Source organism: Pristiophorus japonicus, chromosome 2, assembly GCF_044704955.1.
Source record: "Pristiophorus japonicus isolate sPriJap1 chromosome 2, sPriJap1.hap1, whole genome shotgun sequence".
Lineage (NCBI taxonomy): Eukaryota > Metazoa > Chordata > Chondrichthyes > Pristiophoridae > Pristiophorus > Pristiophorus japonicus.
The window spans coordinates 179,414,566-179,434,382 of record NC_091978.1 but is presented as its reverse complement, the minus strand read 5'-3'; positions in this window follow the sequence as shown (position 1 = coordinate 179,434,382).

The window sequence follows — 19,817 nt, the reverse complement described above, 5'->3', positions numbered from 1 at the left end:
TTGGTTAAGAACCGTTGTCTTAATGATGTTTAATGTAAGGCCCAGACTCTCGTATGCTTCAGTGAAGGTGGCAACGATTGTTTGGAGTTCGGACTCCGAGTGTGCACAAATTGTAAGCGTCATCTGCACATTGTAATTCAATGACAGAGGTTGGAACAATTTCCTACTTGGCACCTTCCACCCTTGGCATCTTCCACCCTATGTACAGTAGGCACCTCAAAGCACTGGAGAAGTACCATCAATGCTGCCTCTGCAAAATTCTGCAAATTCATTGGCAGGATAGGTGCACCAACGTCAGCATTCTCTCACAGGCCAACATCCCCAACATCAAGGCATTGACCATGCTCGATCAGCTTCGATGGGCAGGTCACATTGTCTGCAATCCCAATACTAGACTCCCGAAACAAGCACTCTACTCCGAGCTATGTCACGCCAAGCGAGCCCAAGGAGGGCAGAGAAAACGCTTCAAGGACACCCTCAAAACCTCCTTGAAAAAATGTAACACCAACTTCCCACCAACTCTTGGGAATCCCTGGCCCAAGATCGCTCAAAGTGGAGGAAAAGCCTCCGGGAAGGCGCGGAACACTTCGAGTTTCTTCACTGGGAGTACACAGAAGCCAAATACAATCAGTGGAAGGAGCGTACAACAAATCAAGCACCCCACCCACCCGTCCCTCCAACGACCATCTGCCCCACCTGTGACAGAGACTGTAAATCCTGCACTGGACTCATCAATCACCTTATAACTAATTTTAATGTGGAAACAAGTTATCCCCGACTCCAGGGGACTGCCTAAGTAGAAGAAAGCCTACTATCTGTAGGCACCCCTATGTTTGGTCCTCACCACACCAAGACCTGGGAAAATGAGACTGGAGGTTTGGGTCACATTACTCTGAGCTCACTATAATAATGCAAGTGTTCCTGCTCCTTGGGAAAATCCCCAGAAGTTTGAAATTTATTATCATTGTGGGAGACAATAATCATCTAACTGCTTCCTGGAAATTTCAAATCAGGAGTTTTAATCATGTCGGTTCCTTCTTTCAATTAAACTCAACTCTTCGAATTAACCAGAAGAGCCCTTTTATTTAAACCGAAAATAATTACTAGAACATCCCGGATTTTGAAAATCCCACCATTCAGTTTGAAAAAAGAACTTTCAATTTAATACAAGCAAAACAATTACACAGTATTGTTGAAGCTTGAATTATTCCACTCTCCAACCTTAACCAACATGATTTACACTGTTGTATTGAAATAGGCTTGATATACAATCTGAACACCAGTTGCTTTTTAAACTGTTTGTGCTGTGATTGGATTTAAAGGAACAGCCACAAAATTAAAAAGCTGCAAAAAATGAGGAGCCAAAGAAAGAGTGGTTCAGTCCCAGGCTGTAAAAGAGAGTACCGAGGCATTATTCTGTTAAAGTTAAACAACTCGACCCACCAAAGTGGAAACAGCTATGTGCATTTTATATTTTGCAATATTACACAAATATAAGTTACACCAATTGAACAAAATTCCTCGGATTATACCTCTTACTCTGTACATTTCACCTTGCTATGGAATTAAGCAGCTTAATGGTTCTAACCAAGATTCACCATCATCATAGGCAGTCCCTCAGAATCGAGGAAGACTTGCTTCCACTTTTAGCATGAGTTCTTAGGTGGCTGTACATTCCAATACGAGAACCACAGTCTCTGTCACAGGTGGGACAGACAGTCGTTGAGGGAAAGGGTGGGCAGGGAGCCTGGTTTGCCGCACGCTCCTTCCGCTGCCTGCACTTGATTTTTGCATGCTCTCGGCGACGATACTCGAGGAGCTCAGCGCTCTCCTGAATGCACTTCCTCCACTTAGGGCGGTCTATGGCCAAGGACTTCCAGGTGTCAGTGGGGATGTCGCACTTTATCAGGGAGGCTTTGAGGGTGTCCTTGTAACGTTTCCTCTGCCCGCCTTTTGCTCGTTTGCAGTGGACGAGTTCCAAGTAGAGCTCTTGCTTTGGGAGTCTCGTGTCTGACATGCGGACTATGTGGCTTGCACAGCTTGGGCTCAATTTTCCCCAATGCCATTTTTTGGCATATTGCAGGAGTTACATCTGTTTTTTTTGGGCCCGACTACTCCAAAAAAATAACTAGCAAGTTTCCCCGTTCTATTTTTTGAAATTGGCACCCCGCAGCCTGTTCTTTAATTTTGGGGGGTAGAGCCTAATGTCTGCGCCGAAAAAACGATTCCCCCCCCCCCATTCTGCGCATGCATGAAAAAAAAAATGTTTTTGATGTGATTGCTATGGGCGCGCATGCCCAGTACAGCTCCCGGTTTGCATTCGGCCATTTTTAAAGAGCCGGTTTGTGTGACAACTTTAATTCTCATTGGAAAAATCAGAACTGCAATACAAGATGCAACGCTGCTCAAGGACCAAGAATTTCTCACAGGATGAAGTGGAGACACGAGTTACTGTAATTGAAGCCAGCTGGACACCAGCAGGAATGACAAAATGCTGGAACCAACTTGCAGAAGATTACTGTGCAATGGTGACCATCCCGAGGTCTGGAGGCCAGTACAAAAAGAAATGGCAGGACCTTGGTCAAGTAGTTAGTGTAAGTAATATTTTCATTTATACACTGGATTTGCAATTGTAAATGTGACCGTCTGTATATGTCCCACCCAGCAAAAAAACACTCTCTCAAAAAAATTACATTTTCACCTTTGCAGACGAGGGTGGCATACAACAAAAGGAAAAGAACTCGAACAGGATGAGGCCCGGCAAATCTGCACCCACTGACACCCTTGGAAGACAGGGTCGCTGCTTTGATGGGTCCTGCCTGGAGAAAAGCAATCACCACCGCACAAGCTGGGCCCACACTTGAGGGAGAGGGTAAATCCTGCCAATTCCACAGTCTGGCATGCTAAATATTAAGTACTGCGCGGGCTAGCCATGCTTCAGTTTATGGGGATGTCTCCGTCAGCTACACATTGGTTGATGCAATGTACTATCATTCACAGTGGTCCTTCAAATAAGCCTGCTGCCTGCGCTGTGTGAGCCTACTCATGACACTTTGCCCCTCTTCTGCTGCTAACCATTTGTCTGTTCTGTTATATTTTGCAGAACTTGAGGCTAACCCTGACGGGGCTGAAGCCGACGAAGAAGAAGATTCAGATGCGACGAGCCTGACAAGGTGAACATCTTCCAGACCAAGAGCATAGGAGTGAGGGGGTGGGGCAGGGGGAGGTGATGGATGAAGCCCCCACTGTTGGTACGCACTCTGGAGGATGTGCAGGTGCCGCCCATTAAGGTGCCAGCCCTTTCCTGAGTGGTACGAGTGTTGCTGGGGCAGTCCATGGTTTCCCACAGTCTTGATGCTGGGGATTCCAGTGGGGTGCAGGAAGGCACACCCAGGGTCCCACCGTCTGAGGCTGCGGGTCCCAGTGAGATGCAGTGAAGCACACCCAGGGCCCCACCCTCCAAGGCTGTGTGTCCCAGTGGGATGCAGCGAGTCACACCCAGGGTCCCACCGTCTGAGGCTGCGGGTCCCAGTGAGATGCAGTGAGGCACACCCAGGGCCCCTCCATCCAAGGCTGTGTATCCCAGTGAGATGCAGTGAGGCACACCCAGGGCCCCTCCATCCAAGGCTGTGTGTCCCAGTGGGATGCAGTGAGGCACACCCAGGGCCCCTCCATCCAAGGCTGTGTGTCCCAGTGGGATGCAGCGAGGCACACCCAGGGCCCCTCCATCCCAGGCTGCGGGTCCCAGTTTTGGGGCGCGAGCCGCACCCTTGAGGAGGAGGGGAAGGAGACTTCGACCACGCTCTTCTGAAGTGTAGGATCCAACAGATGTGGTTCAGATGATGGCAATGAGTGCAGAGAGCATTGACTTTACACGATCACTCCTGGACACCATCAGTGGGGTGGGTGATGAGGTATCGGGACTATCGGCAGAAGTAACAATACTCTCATGAGAATGGGAACACTGTGCGGGCACATGAGGGAGGGAATATTGCAGGTTGTTGATACACTGTTGGTCAACATGAGGGAGGGAATGTCACAGGTAGCTGATACACTGTCGGCGAACATGAGGGGGGGAATGTCAGAGTTAGCTGCTGCAATAAGGAAATATACCCTGTCCTCGCGGCCATTGACAGAATAAACTGCCATTCCCACTCTAATGCCCATACCAGCCTCCGAAGAGGCCCAAGCCGAGCCTTCCAAACAATCGCCTGCCCACGGCCCCCATCAAGAAGTGCGCATTACCCGAGATGTTCGAAAGAATAAGCTTGGTACCAACCCGAGAAATACTGCGCCACTGCCTGCGGGCAGGGATGGAGTAAACAAAACCAAGCTCAGTGGGCGGTCTTCGAGTAAGGTGGAGGAGAGATGGGCGCAGCCTTTCTGCTGTTGTTATTGTTATTATTATTGTTGTTACTGTTGTAACTGTTCTCAATTAAAAGTTTTTTGTAAGTTATGTAAATTTATAAGTTTAAAAGTTTGTAAGTGATCTTAAAGTTTGTAAATGATTTTAACTGAAAACGTTAAAGTTTGATACAAAAATATTTTTATTAAAGTTAAGTTAAGTACAAACAAATGTTACATTTTTGAATAAAATATATTTTAAATTATAACTGAATCATTTCCATTATTTGTTCCATTATTAACGCAACTTTTTGAACTAAAGAAGAATCATTTCCATTATTTGTTCCATTAACACAACACAACATTACAGAACAGGTCCAAACAGTAAACATGATCCATTTGGAATAGTTGCCGCTGAACCTTCAGGCAGCAAAGTATTAACGGATAAGCTGCTGGTGAATGGCTCGAGCAATCGTTAAAGGGACACGACGGCCCGCTCTCCTCCGCTGTCGTGCTCCAGGTTCACGTAGTTGCATGGCTTCCTCGTCCTCCTCCTCCTCATCTGCATCTTCCTTCTCATCATCAGCAACTCTCACCTCAAGTGGGTCTTCTACTACCAGCAGCTGCTGCCTCATGATGGCTAAATTATGCAGCATGCAGCACACAACAGTGAACTGACTGACCATCTTAGGGGAGTATTGCATGTAGCCCTTCTGGCTGCTGCTGAAACATGGCAGATATAGCGCTCTCATGTAGGATGAATGTATCATGGGGGCTCCCAGGGTATCTTGCATCAACTGACATGCATGTTGTCACACATGAGCTGCACATTCATTGAAACATAGAAACATAGAAAATAGGTGCAGTTGTAGGCCATTTGGCCCTTCGAGTCTGCACCACTATTCAATAAGATCATGGCTGATCATTCACCTCAGTACCCCTTTTCTACTTTCTCTCCATACCCCTTGATCACTTTAGCCATGGAGTGAAAGCCTTTTCTGTTCCTGTACATCTTGGAATCCTCCAAAGGTGCTCGCAAGGTGCTGTGGGTACAATCAAAGCAGCCCTGTACTTTTGGGAAGGCAGCAATCCTGGAGAAGCCTGTAGCCATGTCATGCATTGCCTGGGCGATCATGGGGAACTTTACGTAGTCATTCCTCCGGGCATATAGTGTAGCAATCACCTGCCGAATGCAGATATGTGTTGCATGTTGAGAAATGGTGCACACATCCCCAGTTGAGGCCTGGAATGATCCAGATGCACAGAATGAAAGTGCAGCTGTAACCTTCACTTCAACTGACAAAGCAGTCTTCCTGACACTTCTAGGTTTCAGGTCTGCTTTTACTAACTCATAGATTTTGGTTACAACCTCTTTGCAGAAATGCAGCCTTCTCAAACAGTCTGCATCACTCAGGTGCAGATATGAACACCTGACTCGATATACCCAACATGGGTAAAGCCTCCTGCCCTTCATCATACGTGCTCTGAGCTTCCTCATGTGATGACATTGAATCAATCATCTCCTCCGCAGCACCATCATGCAGCAGGCTTGGCATTGTCAATATTGCCCCCATAATTAAATTTAATTGTACCTTTGCAAGAAGCTCAAAACAGCAGGACAAGGAGTTAAAGCTTCTCTGCTCTCTCTCTCCCCAAGGTCGAGACCTTAGTATGGACCATACCTTGGTCTGCGCATGCACAATAGGCTCACTTAGAACAGGAAGCTAGGCGTTCAAATGAGGCAACAAAGTCTAATGCAATTCTTAAATTTTAGATATTTTTCAAAGTACCACCCCATTACCGACCGAACGTCTCCTCACCGGGTTCCGGGCTCGAGGGTCGGCCGGCAGAATCATTCTTTCGCCCGGACACAGGGGCTCAGCATCCTCCACCACCTCCTTCCCCCCACCACCCTGGACTTCTATTGAAGCCATGCCCCGAGCCCTTGTGTCCGGACAAGGGAAAGATTCTGCCGGCCAACTGTCCGACCCTCAAGCTCGGAGTGGCATTTTGAACAAAATCTAAAATTTTAAAATTGCATTAGACTTCCATTTTTTCCATTTTAAGTTTGAAAAAAAATTAAGCTTCATGATGCATATTTCTTGACTCCCTCCAAAACTTCGCATAAAAACAATGGCGTCTTTCTGCGCCGATTTTTTAATGTGCGCTAGTTTTTCTTAAGTGCCCAGAATATTTTTTCGGAGTGGTCAAATACGCCGTCCAAGGAAAAATGTAAGTTGGCCAAACTTGTATAAATCTGAAAAACGGGAGCAAACATCAGATTTGCTATGATGCAAAAAAAAACTAACCTAAAAAAATTGAAACTAACAGTTACGCTGGTGCACAAAGTGACGCGCGCCAAAAAAAACAGTGCAAATCTGGGGGAAATTGAGCCCTCTAGCGTTAGCTTGCATCATTTGCAGAGAGCGTACAAAATTGATGGGCAGAAAAAGACCTGGTCCATCAAGCATGCTCTATACCACGATGGCCTTCCCTCCACACCGCTCCCTCCCACCCAGCCCCCCCCTCCCACCCCCACCTCACAACAATGCAATCTCCCGGGAGAGGCAACAAAAAAAGAAAAAACCCAGGGCCAATAAGGGAAAAAAAACAGCCAGGGAGAAGTGGTGCCTTCCCCATGAGGCCATACATACCGGGAGCTTGATAAAGGGCCAGAAGAGGCCCTGTATGGTATATTTTTACATTTTTTAAGTATCCTTGTGGGACAAGGGGTGCAGGACTGATCCTCCAGGCCCCGCAAGGAAACCTCACTTGCCCCTGCCCCAATCATGATTGCCTCTGGACTACACACCACGTACCTGACTGCCGGGGACAGTTCCCACGGGTCCCAGTGATGGCCTCCTACCTCCCAATTCCTGCTCCCACCCGCAGTCCAGGCAGAAATTCATGCCGAGTTTGAGCTGGAGTCTTGGGCTGAGTGTGGACATAAGGCCTGAGTGTTAAAATCTCTCCGAATCTCAGATTGAGAGTATTTTGCTGGGAATGACTTGTTTATGTAAGCAGACCAGGTTGACCGATCTTGAAATTAGTCAGGATCTGGAGGCTCTGTTTTCGGCTAATTAAATTGTACATGATCACAGCATTAAAAGGAACCCAAAGCCCATGACAACGTGTAAGCACCATTGAAATAACATTCTTAGCAATAATTCCTACTATTGAGTTGTTAATCATCTCTGACATCAGAGGTTTATGGACTGGATAAGTGTTGGAGAATTCCCCCACAGTCTTTAGTTCAGCAGGAAGCGTCAACTCCATGGATGAACTGAGATTTGCATTATTCATGTGCAGCATTGCACTGGAAGATCCATCAAGGGGCTGACTTGACCATGATATCTGTTCATTAAGATACATTTTTAAAAAGTTTACTTACCTTGTCTTCAGCAGTCTCCAGCTGTGCATTTAAGTATCGCTGGTTAGGCCATTGTAGACCAGGAAAAAAACAGTTGGAGTTTGTGCAGAGCAAGACCCGTCTAATTTTTGAACAATTTCAGATCGGGGTCGTAAAACAGATATTAGGCCCCGACCAGCATATGCAAAGGGCCTAATGCCTGTTTCAGGCAGGCGCCCAGGACGCCTAAATGCCACTCAATCCAAATCACGTTCAGTGCAAATTGGGTGAATTGCAAAACATTGAAGGTTATACCTGACAAATGGATACACATATATCAATTTATCCCCATATCATTTTAGTAAATATGTAGCAGAATTTATGATATGAAATAGGAAATTGAACATAAATAAAGAATAAGAAGAGGAGATAGAAAAAAGATAAAGTCGACGCAGTAGTGGTCCGAGCTTTTGGGTTCAAATTGAGTTGTGTGATGTAATGAACATATATATGAAATTCTTTGTCTACTATTTTAACCCATTTATAGATGAATTAATGTATTTCTTGAAGTAGTAGACAGTGGGATTTCATAGAAACACACTAATATGTTTGTTTCTAAACATAGTACAGTATAATTTCAACCCATTTGACTCTAATGCTATCTGAAACACTATGCAAGTCTGGCAGTCTTATATCATACAAGAGAAAAGCAAAATTTGGGGATTAAAACAAAAATAGACTGTACACTGGAAGCAAATTAACTTCAAAGATGTCTATGACATTTATTGTAACCAAAATATAAAAATTCTTACAAAAATGTGTATTCTCCATGGCTGCAGCTGCCAGAGTGTCTTTGACAGTCCTGTATGAATTCATGAATAAGTATGGAACCCCTGGTTTTCGGTCCCTGTTTCCTTCACAACATCATCAAGCATAATTACTGCTGCGGGTTATTCAGAATGCTCCTGTCTTTATTCATTAGATTTGCAAGGAACGAGGAAGAAGAAACCGAATGCCACCGGCTCCTTCTCAATTGTGGAAAAATCATCACAACTCAGTCACTTCAATTGAACTGAAGGGAAGCTTGGTTTCAGGGTTTTGATTTTTCTGACTTTGTGCCAATTTAAAAATCACATTTGGCTTCGAAACCATCAATAATTTGAGATTAGGTAAAATGTCACTGTTGTCTTGTTTACCTATTTACTTTTTATTTTTCTAATTACTACTGGCATCTATTTCGAGCACATTGGTTCCACTCCATTAAAACCATTTTATTCTCTCTGCTCGCATCAGCATTTGTTCCATAATAAATGCCTTGCTGCTGAGATCAAATGCTTTTGCAGAATGGAAGACACCGACACAACAGATACCTTGAGCTTGCTTTGCATATTATACTAAAAATTAATTTGGGGTCTGTGGATTGTTAATTTTTAGTACACCAAATGAGATGCATTCGTCATTGTTGCCATTTTTACTAAATAAAAGCAGCTTTCCCTGATGAAACTCAGCAAAGTAGCATATGAAATCTTGGCAAAATTATTACTGCATGTTAAATGGCTACTGGAACCTGCTTTACTAAAGTCCTGATGACAATTTTCAAAAGTTTTACATTAAGGAGGGAAAGAAGTATTTTGCTTCCTTTTGCAGATAATAGGAGATTTTTGAGGTAGGAAAATGGGAGGCTTTATGAACCAAATATTTTATTTAGGACTGCAACCTGACTATTTTCCAGTAGAAATGACAAGATCCACATTGAAATATTTTTGCTGCTCACCATTTTAAGTCAGGCATTAAATACATTGAAGTAGCACAGCTCCAGTGCAGTGTACATGGAGAACAATCTGGAGGTTAAACATAAGTTTTTTAAAGTTAGAAATTAGACACAATGGTGCAAAAAAGCTGAATTCGAGCATTATTTTGAAACAAAAGCAAAAGGGTCGATTTTAACTTGAGGCAGGAGAGAAACTGTGCATCCCTGCCCATGTTAGCTCCTGGGGTCATTCCAATAAAACTCCAAAACCAGCAGGAATAACATCAGGGCTGTCGAGCAGGAGCAGAAATTGGTTTGGGTTCCCAAGAATGTCGAGGACACAAGTGAACAGTTCCCAGTGTGAAGTTAGTGGTGGGGATGGGGTGTGAATGAAGCTGCTGGTGCTGGGAGAGAGCAGGCAATGAGATCCTACAAATCCCTTGGGAGGACAGACACACCAACATTACTGTCCTTGACCAGGCCAACATCGCCAGCATTGAAGCACTGACCACACTTGATCAGCTCCGCTGGACAGGCCACATTGTCCACATGCCAGACACGAGACTCCCAAAGCAAGCGCTCTACTCGAAACTCCTTCACGGCAAACGAGCCAAAGGTGGGCAGAGGAAACATTATAAGGGCACCCTCAAAGCCTCCCTGATAAAGTGCGACATCCCCACTGACACCTGGGAGTCCCTGGTCAAAGACCACCCGAAGTGGAGGAAGTGCATCCGGGAGGGCGCTAAGCACCTCGAGTCTCATCGCCGAGAGCATACAGAAATCAAGCACAGGCAGCAGAAAGAGTGTGCGGCAAACCAGTCCCACCCACCCTTTCTCTCAATGACTATCTTTCCCACCTGTGACAGTGACTGTGGTTCTCGTATTGGACTGTTCAGCCACCTCAGGACTCATTTTAAGAGTGGAAGCAAATCTTCTTCGATTCCGAGGGATTGCTAATGATGATGTTTCCTGTCAGGTCATGCTTGTGACATATTCTTATGACACCACTAAGAAGAACACTACACAAGATAGCTCTTAACACAAAAACTATCATCATGTGGCTTTGCCACATGATCCTTTATTATTTACATCAGCAGTTGCATTACCACAGTAGTCCAGCAGGTGGAGCAATAGTCCACGAGAGAGAACTCTATTGCACTTCTCCCTCCTTAATCGTTATTATCATAGGTAGTCCCTCATGGCCGAAGATGACTTGCTTCCACACTAAAAATGTACTCAGGTAACTGACTGATCAAGCAACATGAGTACTCAGGTAACTGTCCATAACAAAATAATCATCATATATAACTTGCATGCTTATACACAACAAAAAATATGAAATTATTTTGCCATATTTGCAAATCAAACTTAACCACTAGTTTTCTGTTTCAAAGAGGATACCTTCGCTCTCGAACAGAACTTTTCAACTTGTTGTCGAACTTAAACTCATTCTAGGCTGAGCCTGTGGAAAGTGTTCCTCTGAGGGATGCCCTTGATCTACATTTGAACTCTCAACAACTTCAGACTGTTTGTCTGCCTGACTCGGACTCAGACTTAAATTCTGACCTTCTCTTGGATTTGTTTCTAGTACATCTGATATAGGATTTGCCATTGGTACTCTACTTGTAACAAGACTATCTGACTCATCAGAAATAATCGAATTGTTCCAACTTTCAATTCCTTCCACATCTGTAGGTAAAATGTGATCAATGTGGACAAACCTAACCTTTCCATGATCAAACATCTTGACCAAATATGTGCGAGGCCCACATATCTTCACCACTCTTCCTAGCAATCACTTTAACCATTTATGGTGATGGTTCTTCACTTTCACCTACTGATTCAATTTCACACTTCTCTCTTACTCTACTTCTATCATGATTCTCTTTCTGTCTTGAATGTTTCTCTTCTACTGACTGAAAATGTGATGTATTTGCAGCCAAGCTTTGTACCATGCATTGTATCATGTAATTACATGTAACAGCCAACAGATGGGGAAAACCCAGGAGGCACACATTACTGCACCTCGTGCTGCCTCCCTATATAAAGCAGGCTCCTCCTACAGGTTTCACTTTTGGAGTTTACATTAAACCTAAAGGTGACAAGGTGATCAGCTCCAGCAATGGGCCACGTGTGATTTATATAGTGATAAGCATATGTATCAACTGGCGACGAGAATAGGATACTACCACGCAGCTATGGCCACCGTTGACTACATCGAGCATCGGGGGAGACTGGGATGACTTCATTGACCAGCTGGATCAATGCTTTGTCGCGAAAGACTTAGAGGGAGGCGCGAATGCCAGCAAACGCAGGGCTGTCCTCACGGTCCGTGGATCACGGACATACGCATTGATCAAGGACCTACTGGCCCCGACGAAACGAGCTGAGAAAACTTATGAAGAACTGTGCGAGCTAATTCGAAATCACCTAAAGCCGAAACGCAGTACATTCATGGTGAGGTACCATTTCTACATCCACCGGCGCGGGGTAGGCCAAGATGTGGCAGCGTTCATCGCTGAGCTAAGGCATCTTGCTGGGCCAGTTCTTGAAGAAATGTTAAGAGACTTCTTTGTTTTTGGAATCGGGCACGAAGGGATTTTCCACAAATTGCTATTGGAGGAAGACTTGGACTTAGCCAAAGCCACCTTGATTGCTCAGGCATGCATGGCCAGAGAGGAAGAAACAAAGCTACTCTACTCACAACTTTGGAATTACCCAGGGCCAAACACCGTGAATAAGCTAAATTCGCCGGCAGACAGGAGAAGTGCCCCCAGCTGGGCTAATGCAACCCTTTGCTCGACCTGAGATGACTCACTCACCAGAACAATGGACTAATGTGATGAGCCCCTCCACAGCGCCAACAGCTTGCTGATAGACTTGCATGTGAATGTAAGTCCATCAGCAAGCTGTTGGCACTGTGGAGGGGCTCATCGCGCAAACCAGTGCAGGTTCAAACAATATGTCTGCAAGAGTTGCTCAACGATGGGGCACCTCCAACGAATGTGTAAACGTTCTACAACTCGATACGTAGCGGAGGATGGGAGGTCAAGCGTAGATCCTGTGGATCATGCAGAGATGACCGAGGAGGAAGAGGTACATGGGGTGCACGTGCATGAAGTGCATACCTTTACCAACAAGAGTCCCCCGATTATAATGAACGTTAAACTGAACGACATACTGGTACTGATGGAACTGGACACGGGTGCAAGCCAATTGATCATGAGCCAGAAGGCCTTCAAGAAGTTATGGGCAAACAAGGCACACAGGCCCAAGCTGAGCCCGATCGACACCAAGCTGCGCACCTACACCAAAGCGATTATCCCGGTCTTAGGAAGTGCACTGGTTCAGGTGCTGTATAATGGTTCTGTGCATAAATTGCCACTATGGATTGTTCCTGGTAACGGACCCACGCTGCTTGGCAGAAGCTGGCTACGGAATTTTAACTGGAAATGGGGCGATGTAAAAGCATTATCGTCGGTGGAGAAAGCCACGTGTGCGCAGGTCTTCGACAAGTTTCCGTCACTGTTCCAGCCTGGCATCGGCAGCTTCACAGGGGCCAAGGTGACAATTCACCTCAGCCCAGACGCAAGACCCGTTCACCACAAGGCCAGAGCAGTCCCTTACATGATGCGGGAGAAAATAGAAGTCGAGCTAGATCGGCTTCAGCCAGTGGAATTTAATGACTGGGCCAGTCCCATTGTCCCCATTCTTAAAAGTAATGGGACAATTAGAATCTGTGGGGATTATAAAGTAACCATAATCCAAGTATCGTTACAGGACCAGTACCCGCTACCCAAGGTGGAGGATTTGTTCGCGACCCTATCGGGCGGAAAGCTATTTTCGAAATTGGACCTCACCTCGGCGTACATGACCCAGAAGCTGGCGGAATCGTCCAAGAAGCTGACGTGCATAAACACACACAAGGGGCTATTCGTATACAACCAGTACCCCTTCGGGATCCATTCAGCGGCTGCGATCTTCCAACGAAACATGGAGAACCTGCTGAAATCTGTCCCAGGATTGGTTGTCTTGAAAGACGACATCTTGATCACCGGACCACGACACCGATGAGCACCTCCATAACCTGAAAGAGTGCTACGCCGACTAAATCGAGTAGGTCTAAGATTGAAATTAAACAAATGCGTCTTCTTGACACCAGAGGTGGAATTCCTGGGAAGGAGAATCGCGGCAGATGACATCAGACCCTCAAACTCCAAGACAGAGGCAATCCAGAAGGCCCTGAGACCACGCAACACAACGGAGCTGCGCTCGTTCCTAGGACGACTGAACTACTTTGGTAACTTTCTGCCTAGGCTGAGCACTTTGCTTGAACCATTACATGTACTGTTCCGTAAGGGTGATGACTGGGTCTGGGGTAAAAATCAAAAAACTGTGGAGTTCCCTGATGAATGCCTCCCTGCCCTTCTGGGGCATAACTTCCCGTCTGCTTCATTGTAGGCAGTTGGCTTGGATGGAGAGCTCATCCATCCATCTGTTGAACGGTCTGACCTCCTCAGGACATGCTCCGTGTGCGGGCACCCAATCCCCAGTCAGAACACATCTCTTAATCAGGGATAGGAGGGGATCTCTGTTTGTCCAGATTTTGATCCGGCGGGCTGTGATGGGGGAGTCTGCGCTGTCAAAGGCATCGACAGCCATGACCATCTCGGCACTTTGCTCCGCTGCCCCCTCAGTGGTGGCCAGTGGAAGCCTGCTGAGCGCATCAGCGCAATTTCCAGTGCCGGGCCGGTGCCGGATGGAGTAGTCATAAGCAGCCAGTGTGAGAGCCCATCGCTGTATGCGAGCAGATGCATTGGCATTGATAGCCTTGCTGTCTGACAACAGGGATGTTAATGGCTTGTTGTCCATCTCTAGTTCAAACTTCCTACCAAAGAGGTACTGATGCATTTTTTTTACACCATAGACACATGCAAGCGCTTCCTTCTCGACCATGCCATATCCCCGTTCTGCTTGAGAGAGCGATCTGGAGGCATAAGCTACAGGTTGTAGTTGACCCTCAGCATTGCTCTGCTACAACACGCACCCAACCCCATATGATGATGCATCACATGTCAGAACCAATTTTTTACAGGGGTCGTACAGGGTACAGGGTCAACAACTTGTTTGAACAAAGTAGGTTTCGCGCCTGATCAAAAGCCCGTTACTGACAGTCCTCCCAAAACCAATCGCAACCCTTACGCAGGAGCACGTGTTGCGGCTCCAACAACGTGCTCAAGTTCAGCAGAAAGTTCCCGAAATAGTTCAATAGTCCCAGGAATGAACGCAACTCCGATGTGTTGCAGGGCCTGGGTGCTCATCGAATCGCCTCTGTTTTGGATTCGGTGGGCCGAATCCCATCTGCAGCAACCCTCCTGCCCAGAAACTCAACCTCAGGAGCTAAGGACACAAATTTAGACTTCTTGAGTCGCAGGCCTACCCGGTCCAGTCGGCGTAGCACCTCCTCCAGGTTGTGGAGGTGTTCCTCGGTGTCTCGACCCGTGATGAGGATGTCGTCCTGGAATACGATTATTCCAGGAATGGATTTAAGCAGGTTTTCCATGTTTCTTTGAAAAATCGCAGCCGCTGATCGAATGCCAAACGGGCACCTGTTATAAATGAACAGTCCCTTGTGCATGGTGATGGTGGTCAGTAGTTTAGATTCGTCGGCCAGTTCCTGGGTCATATAGGCTAAAGTGAGGTCCAACTTGGTAAACAACTTGCCGCCTGCCAGTGTGGCGAAGAGGTCCTCCGCTCTCGGGAGTGGGTATTGATCTTGTAGGGACACCCAATTGATGGTGGCCTTGTAATCGCCACAGATCCTGACAGAGCCATCCGCTTTTAGGACGGGAATGAAGGGGCTTGCCCAGTCGCTGAATTCGCCCTCTCTCAACATCCGGTCCAATTTGCTCTCGATCTTTTCCCGCATCACATACGGCATCGCTCTGGCTTTATGGTGCACTGGCCTGGCGTCCGGGGTGATGTGTATTACTACTTTGGTGCCTTTGAAAGTCCCGACGCCAGGTTGGAATAGCGAATCGAATTGTTGTAGGACTTGTGAGCACGATCTTCGCTCCACAGATGACATTGCGTGACCATCCCCCCATTTCCAGTTCATCTCGGCTAACCAGCTCCTCCCCAACAGTGCGGGACCATTGCCCAGGACAATCCAGAGCGGCAGCCGATTCACTAACCCGCTGTGTGTGACAGCCATCATTGCACTGCCTGGCACCGGAATGATTTCTTTAGTGTAAGTCCGTAATTGTGTGTCAATACGTGCTAATTTGGATCTACTGGCTTTAAGTGGCCATAGCTTCTCAAATTGCTGAACGCCCATGAGAGACTGGTTGGCCCCAGTGTCCAGCTCCATGCATACTGGGTAATGCCCCCAGGGAGGCCCCGCTCAGCCCATGGCCCTGGCTCACCAGGCCATGGTCATGCATTCATGTTGACTACGCAGGCCCGTTCATGGGAAAGATGTTCCTTATTGTGATCGATGCATACTCGAAATGGATCGAGTGCATTATTCTGAATTCATGCACGTCATCCACCACCGTGGAAAGCCAACGTGCGATCTTTGCAACCCACGGCTTGCCGGCCATCCTGGTTAGTGATAATGGCCCATGTTTCACAAGCTATGAATTCCGAGAGTTTATGTCGGGCAACGGCATCAACCACGTCAGGACTGCGCCGTTCAAGCCGGCCTCCAATGGCCAGGCGGAACGTGCGGTCCAAATCATTAAGCAAGGAATGCTCAGGATTCAAGGACCCTCCTTACAATGCCGCCTATCGCGTCTCCTGCTGGCCTATAGATCCCGACCGCACTCGCTCACGGTTGTCCCGCCTGCAGAGCTACTAATGAAACGGACACCCAAAACTCGGTTGTCCCTCATTCACCCAGTCCTGAACGACATAGTTGAGGGCAAGCGCAAGTCACAAAATGAGTACCATGACCGAAATTCGAGGGGGAGATGTATAGCTATAAATGATCCTGTATTCATCCTCAATCATGCCATGGGGCCCAAATGGCTTGAGGGCATTGTAATTGACAAAGAGGGGAATAGGGTTATCGTGGTAAAACTCAACAATGGTCAGATATGCCGTACGCATCTGGACCAAGTAAAAAAAAAGGTTCAACATCGACACGGAGGTACCTGAAGAAGACCATGAGATGGAGCTCACAACACCGCCAGTGAACGAGCAACAAGAGCAATCAGAAGAATGCACAGTCCCTGAGATCAGCCCGGACAGGCCGGAATCACCACAGGTGACGGACACTCACGTCAGTGTCCAACAACCAGAGCCCCAACTGCAGCGCTCCACGAGGGAGCGTAGACCACCTGAAAGACTAAACCTATGATCCCAATAAGACTGTGGGGGGTGGGGGGGGGAGGGGAGGTGATGTCATGTATGTAACCGCAATGTAACACCACTGTATTACTGTATACACTCAACCAAGCTGCACACCTTGTCCACAAGGGGTGAACTTGTGGAAGACACACCTTACTTGATCACACAGGAATAAAAAGGGAGGTCCCAAGCAGGTCATCGTCTTTGGAGTTCTGTAAATAAAGAGTTAAGGTCTCAGAGTGACCTTGTCCCCAGAATGTGTTCGTGTGGTTTCATACTGTAGAGTAAGGACTTTACATACAGCTGTAACAAGACTTCCCTGCTTTTATACTCCATTCCCTTTGCAATAAAGACCAAGATTCCATTGGCCTTCCTGATTACTTGCTGTACCTGCATACTATCTTTTTGTGTTTCATGCACAAGTACCCCCAGGTCCCGCTGTATTGCAGTACTTTGCAATTTTTGTCTATTTAAATAATAACTTGCTTTTTTATTTTATTTTCTGCCAATGTGCATGACCTCACACTTTCCAACATTATACTCCATCTGCCAAATTTTTGCCCACATACTTAGCCTGTCTATGTCCTCCTGCAGCCTCTTCATGTCCTCCTCACACATTGCCCTTCCTCCCATCTCTGTATCATCAGCAAATTTGGTTAAGTTACACACAGTCCCCTCTTCCAAGTCGTTAATATAGATTGTAAATAGTTGGGGTCCCAGCACTGATCCCTGCGGCATCCCGCTCGTTACTGATTGCCAACCTGAGAATGAACCATTTATCCTGACTCTCTGTTTTCTGTTTGTCAGGAGGGACGGTTGAGGAGCAGTGGCAGACATTTAAGGAGATATTTCATAACATGCAACAAAAATATATCCCAATGAGAATGAAAGACTGTCAGAGAAGGGATAACTATCCATGGCTAACTAAGGAAATAAGGGAGGGTATCAAATTGAAAACAAAGGCATACAATGTGGCCAAGACTAGTGGGAGGCCAGAGGATTGGGAAATTTGTCAAAGCCAGCAGAAAACGACTAAAAAAATGATTAAGAGAGGGAAGATAGATTATGAAAGTAAACTAGCTCTAAATATAAAAAAAAATAGGAAGAGTTTCTACAGGTACATGAAAAGGAAAAGAGTGGCTACAGTAAAGGTTGGTCCCCTGGAGGATGAGACTGGGGAATTAATAATGGAGAACAGGGAAACGGCAGAGACGTTGAATATTTTGTACCGATCTTCATGGTAGAAGACACTAAAAACATCCTGTAAGGGATAAGGGGCTAGAACCTCCATGTTTGAGGTTATCGCCCAAAAATGGGCGTTATTTCCGGCGTGTGCAGTAAAAAAGAGTTTTCAGATCGCCAGCTTCTTGCCCATTCTCAAAATACCTCGTCTACATTTTTGAAAATGGGCATTACCATGAGCGATCTCAAATGGGCGGGTAGTGTTAAATTTTTTTGACCTTCTGCTATAAAGTGTGGCCATCCTTAGCAACGGCATGGCAATGCTCAATTCCCGCGATTCTGAAGGTCAAGGGTCATCATGCGCAGAAGAGGAGACAGAGATAGAGGGAGCTCAGAGGGACTGAAGGCGTGGCTGGGTGTGGTGTGGCTGCTTTGGGAGGAAGGAGGGAGACTTTAGAGCTTCACAGCAAGTAGGCAGACAAAAAATAGCTGTTACCACATATTTGACTGATTTTGCCCTATAATGGAGGGAGAGGAGGAGGCATCACAGCACACTGTGGAGACTGATGCTGGAGAGAGCAGTGAGGTGAGAGAGGAGCACATTGGAGGCCGCAAAAGAGCCAGGAGGTTCTCGGACGAGGCAAATTACTCCCTCCTGCAGGAGGTCGAGTCATGCTGGGGTGATTTGACACAGGGAGGGCATGGGAAGCCGACCCCAAAAGCTTATCAGTGGATATGGACCGAGATAGTAGAGGTGGTCTCATCGGCAACAAACGAGGTGCGTGAGGGCAACCAATGCCGCAAACGATGGAATGACCTTGACATTGATTTACATGTACTTATGCATTTATATAATTTGATTTGTAATAGTCATGAGTAACTATCAGCAGATGTGAGGTCTTGCACTTTTACTGGGAATGTTTTTCTCAAAGCCTGCAATCACGGCGCACGTCTTTAGGTAAAGAATGATAATAATCATGATTACATCTATGTGTTCTATCAGTCTCTGTGACAGTACCTAGCAATGATATAATGTAATGTCGTCCTGTTACCTTTTACAGAAGAAGCTATCGACTATGAGGTCCATGCAGAGGCGAACGGGTGGGGGGCCACCAGTCCCCAGTGACTTCACAGAGATGGAGGAGCGAGAGCTAGCACTTGAGGGGAAGCACCCCCGGACAGCCCCAGATCCAAGTGATGCCACGTGATTAAAGCTTACACCATTGCGTAATGTAAAGTCAATAGATGCCACACCAATAGCTATCGACCAATCATATGTGATAAATGATTTCTAAAAGTGTCATAGAAATAATGCTGGCCTAATGAAAATCATTGCAATGCACAATGAGTTCATGGTGATGAATGTGATGTCTGCAACGATTTTGAGAGCGGTGGTGCTTTTGTCGTGCATATGCTGTGTGTAGCGCTGGACTCACCGTGTCACCCTAGCATTCACTTCTCCTCTAATAACCTCATTTGTGTCTTACAGCTCAGCTAGCAGCGGGGCCCCAGGCAAGGCCACAGAGGCCAGAAGGTGGGAGTGTGTGTCAGGCGTCGGCGGATGATCCTACTTCATCTGGTGTTGAGGAGCTCCGATTGTTGCCCGTCAATCTGCTGGGTCTGTTCTCGACTGGTGAAAGCGCGGACTTCGAAGAACCTGCATCACCATGCTGCAGAACCCATACCACCCCAAGGCCATCTATTGGTCCTCCGGTCATTCCTGCCTCCACTCCAAACACCTCTCCACAGGGCACCCCATTTGTCCCCAGGACGACGCCGACCCTGCGGAAGTCACATGGACACGTCAGGTCTGTTCCACGAGCTCCACATGAGAGCGGAGAG